Source organism: Alligator sinensis, unplaced genomic scaffold, assembly GCF_000455745.1.
Source record: "Alligator sinensis unplaced genomic scaffold, ASM45574v1 scaffold939_1, whole genome shotgun sequence".
In the NCBI taxonomy this organism is placed as follows: domain Eukaryota; kingdom Metazoa; phylum Chordata; order Crocodylia; family Alligatoridae; genus Alligator; species Alligator sinensis.
The window spans coordinates 938328-943484 of record NW_005841995.1 but is presented as its reverse complement, the minus strand read 5'-3'; positions in this window follow the sequence as shown (position 1 = coordinate 943484).

Sequence of the window (5157 nt, the reverse complement as noted above, 5' to 3'; positions counted from 1 at the left end):
TCCCTACACCATGCCCCATACCTTGAAGGTGTTTCTGTGCCATTACTCTCCTGTGTAGGGGTCTTGGCCTTATGGTCCTCCTCCACTTTTGCTCTTGCTGGGCCTTTTTAAGCTCAGGACCATGGTACTGGACCTGGCTTCTGAGCTCCAGCCTCCTGAACTGTCTCTGCCTTCCTCTAAGTTGCAGGTCCCTGACCCTGTTGGTCTCCAGCCTTGGCTTCTCCTGGACCTTTGGCCTCATCTGGACTCTGGCCCCACTCCTGGGCTAGCTGAGATCTCCAGGCTCCCTGTCCCTGGAAGTCTCCTTGCTCTTAGGACAGTTGACACCTCCAGCTTTCCTGGCCCTACTTGTCCCTCCTGGGCTACAAGTCACTGACCTGGCCTCTCACCTCTTGCAGGCTTCAGGTCCTCTGGCCGCAAGCTCTGCCCCTCTGGCTACACCTTGAGCCTGCCCCAGCAGGGCTCAAAGCAATCATGTGCTCTTAGGGCACTAACGGGACCTCCAAAACCATCAATATAAACTGTAGCCTCAGAGATAAGCCCTCTGGCAGGCACCACCAAATCCTCTCTAGATCTGGCATAAAATAAAGGCCATCTGCCTATATAAACAAGTCTCACTCTGCCCCAGGTAATATTCCCATGTTTCCCAGCCCTGTAGAGTTGCTTAGCCCAGGTTCCACTGGTATCTCAGGAGTCTTGCTGCAGCCCTGCAGTCAGAAGCTCCTCTTGCTGTGACTCTTAGGGCTAGACTGCCTGACTAGCTCAGGCCCTGGGCTTATATGGCTCAAGGTTGCCCCCTTCTGGTCAGGTGAGTCACTATTCAGCCCCTCTCACCACCTGCAGGCTGCTTCTCAGCCAGCCTCTCCTCTTAAAGGCATCCTAAGTGCCCTGTTACATTGACAGTAAAACAAACAAAAAAGTTACAGTGGACAGTAAGCTGAATGTGACAGGGGCAAGCTTCCAGGCCCAATTTCAATATCAGCCTTCGTCCTATCTATGGGCAACCCATCCGCCTTGCTCTCCCACCATGCCTTGTTGTAATTTAATTAAGATGATAATTGGGTGGGAGTCTGCCCTTCGAGCACCCACAGTTAAAGGGCAAAATGTACACACTCTGACCTCCCTTTACACGTGTCCCATACCTCACAGATGTCTGACTGTGTGTTAAATCTCTGGCTCAAGGCTGGGCCAAACTGGGTACACAGGGGTCTCTCACATGCTGCCTTCATGGGCCACATACACCACCCCACTCTCACTGGGGCCTCTTGCTCTCTGCTGTCTCTCACAGGGCCTCTATCATTCCACCTGCTCCAGGGCCACATTCATACCACCCTGCTCCCTTGAGCGACCCCGTAGGGCCATCAGGCTTTGCTTTCCATGCCTTGGGCAGTTCTGGCACAGCGTTTTGGGCCTCTCCTGCAGCCCTCATCTGCACGGAACGGGGCAATTATTCAACTCTGGGCCAACTCCACTCCAACATCCGGGCCACGATGTCCCTTCCTTGGGTCACCCTTCTACCCCTACTCTTGGGCCATGGGATCGAACACCCCCCTCAGGCTCAGGCTCTTCCCTATAAGAAAACATGGCCCTAACAACTCTGTCCTCTCTCTAGGGCTCAGCGTCCTCCACCCCTGCAGGCTCAGGTGCTGCTGCCCAGCTTGCCTGGCCCACCTCAGGGTCCTCCACCCCTTTGGGACTCCAGGGCTTCAGCAAGCATACCTTCCCCCACCCCCTTGCTCACACTATACCCACCCAGAGGTGAGGGCTGGGGTTTAGGCACCCCTATATGCCTTTCACTGGAGAGGTTTGCAGTCCCAACATGTTAGTGACACTGCCCTGCCACAGGCAGTCCTACCAGGTCTTCCTACCCCAGAAGAATGCAGTATTTGGTCGTGCCCAGGACCAAGGGCCTCCTCCTTCCCCATAGCCCCTTCTCTTACCTCTGAGATGTTCCTGGAGTATTAGCTTAACAGGGTGATGTTCCTCCCATGTTGGCTGACAGCAAACTGCTGCTGCAGTCTTGAGAGCTGGGCATTAAAATGGACACCCTAATCAGGCACCTGCTGGCTGCCTGCTCCAGCCCTTAAAGTGACAGAGCCCTAAAACTGCTCCATCACACTGCAAATGAACCAGCAGTATGCCTTTGTTGAGAAGGTGGCTAACAGCATACTGGGCTGCATTAGTAGGAGTGTTGCCAGCAGGTTGAGGGAAGTAATTATTTCCCTCTATTTGTCACTAGTGAGGCCACATCTGGAATAATATGTCTAACTCTGGGGCCCCCACTACAGAAAGGATACAGACAATTTGGAGGGTCTAGTGGAGGCAGGGAAAATGGTGAGGGGGCTGGAGCACATGACTTCTGAGGGGAGGCTGAGGGAACTTGGCTTATTTAGTCTGGAAAAGAGAAGATGGAGGAGGTATTTAATAGCAGCCTTCAACTACCTGAAGGGTGGTTCCAAAGAGGAACTGTTTTCAGTAGGGGCAGATGACAGGACAATGAGCAAGGGAAGTTTAGGTTAGATATTAGGAAAAACTTTCTCACTAGGAGGGTGGTGAAGCACTGGAGCAGGCTACCCAGAAAGATTGTGGAATCTCCATCCTTGAAGGTTTTTAAGACCTGGCTAGACAAAACCTTAGCTGGGATGATGCAACTGGGGATCGTGCTGCTTTGAGCAGGGAGTTAGACTAGATGATCCCCTGAGGTCCCTTCCAACCCTCATTTTCTATGATTCCATGAAATCTGATTAAAATTAACATGCAGCTGATAAATGGGAAGATCTCATATATTTGTCACCCTTTTCAGTTTATTTTGTGATGATCTTCAGAGGTCAATGCAAAAAAAATTCTAGACAATTTGAAACACAATGCTCTGTAGCAAAGCTCTTCTTACTTGCTGTTGATTAATAAACACTATAACCTATTATAAGATTTCAAGCTTTAGCTTACTTGAAACTTGCTTTAAAAATACCACATGTGGCAGATGGGTGATACTGCCAAATCTCATGAAAAAAATTAATTATCCAGCATATGAAAAATAATTGCCTGTTCTTTAAAGTTCAGAGTGCAGAAATTTTGAATAATTAAAGCATTTTCTATACCTTGCTAGCAGTCCGAAGGTTAAATCCTTTTCAGTATTAGTGTATACAGCTTAATTGAGAGGGAGAAAGTGAGTTTATTCTTTGAAAAGACATGAGAAACCCAAGAAGTTTATCTGTGCCTGAAAATCCATTCAGGTCTAAAGAACTCACAAGATAATAAATTGTTTTTGCTGAAAACAGGAAGTTTGGCAAAGATGCAAAAGCACAGCTAAACTTTGGCTAGACAACCCAAAACATTGTGTTCTACTTTGAAAGTATTTCCAGCTACAAAAAAAAGAGTGAAGTGCTTTGAATGCATAGAAAGCTAATGGAACAGTAGAGGCATCTGGCAACATTACTGTGTTGCCAAACTTGTGGTTGAGTTGTGCTGGCTCATGAATCGGTTTGCCAGTTTTCAATGACTTATATCAAGCACAGCTGAAGCCCACATTTATAGGATGTCAAATGTGAAAGCTAAAAAGCTGTGAGAAATCTTTTCATTTTTCTTTTCATCTGACCTGTACAAAGTGAAGGAAAAAAATAACTCCTAGTGCTTTGGGGAACTAAAGGCTACTTCAAAATGCCCGGTCTCAAATTAACCTGCCACTTGACTTGTCCTACACTTCTCAAACAAAAAGATTAATAATAATTAAGAATCTGATTCTTCCTCTCCCCTCATTCTGATGCAGAGAAGACCCACTGAAATCACGAGGACCTATTAATAGATTACAATATTACTTGCCATGAAGAGCAGTTGGAATTAAGCCCCTTCTTTTGTTAGGCAAGATCTTTATGATTTTTATTTTAAACAAAAATAGACTCTGGCTTTACTGAACTAATTGTTCTAATGCTGCATCTCTTTTGGACCCCACTACGAGCAGTGTAATTTCACTTAAATTCATCACTCTGGAGGGACTGAATGGGACTGTGTGTTATGGACACTTGCAATAGCAGAGGGCTTCTCCGAGTCCTATAATTTTATGGCTACAAATGACAGATAAGGAACCTTGTTTGGTTTATCCAAGCTCCCCTCTTAGATATATTGATTCATAGGAATGAATCATGGAGTACAAAACGGGGGACAAGGTTCACATACCTTTGAAGCATGTACTGTTGTCCACTATTTCCAAGAGAAAACTTGACCATCGACTTGGTCTAGTTTGGTAATTTTTATGTGCCTACAGAAGTATGGCTATGCTCTGAAAAGTGACTGTAAAATGCCATGGTCTTGCTCAACAAATCTGCTCCATGTGTTCATTTGGAGAATTGTCTGCTCACTTTTGTGATAAAAAATGACATTACTATTTTTAACTCTCCTTACCCTTGTTAGTGCATATGGCAGGGAGCGAGCTGGATTCTATTTCTCCTTGTGCATCCTCAACACAATTATTTGCTAAATTTAATTGAGGGGGCAATCACTTACACCTGTGTAAATACATGGAAGACAATGGGAATGTGCAGGTGTCACTAATAATGCAATCTAAAGAGAGAAAAGATATACAAGAAAGAAATTTGGCCTGCAAAATCTTTATTAGTAGTGAAGTGAAAGATGGAACCCAACTTGACCATCAGATTCCAGATTAAGTGTTTGGGGCTGATAGTAAAGAATATTTTTTTAAATTTGCAAACTAAGTGAATGTGCTCTGGTATAACTAAGATTCAAACAACAGGGAGACTTTTAGTGTTACTTGTACAGAGTCTATTTTCCTTCTAAATTTCTTTTGGGGAAAATGAGGATGGTAGGCTATCTCAATTGAATACACAAATACTCACATTCTAAATTACATTGTTTTCCTTCCATGATCCACATCAGCCTTTGTACCAGAAATGGAGAAGATGATGAGAAATAAAGAATAGAGTGAAAATCTCTTATGAGGCAAGGAATGTAGTGTTCTGGCGCTAACTGGCTCTAATAACAAAGCTCTGGGTTCCGTTTCTGGCTCTGTCACTGATTCGCTATGTGACCTTAGGGAAATCATTTACTTCTCTGTGCCTCAGTTTCCACATCTGTATAATGAAGGCCATGTCACACCTCCTTTGAGATTTGTGCAGGCATAAAAAGCGCTAAAAGAAAAGAAAA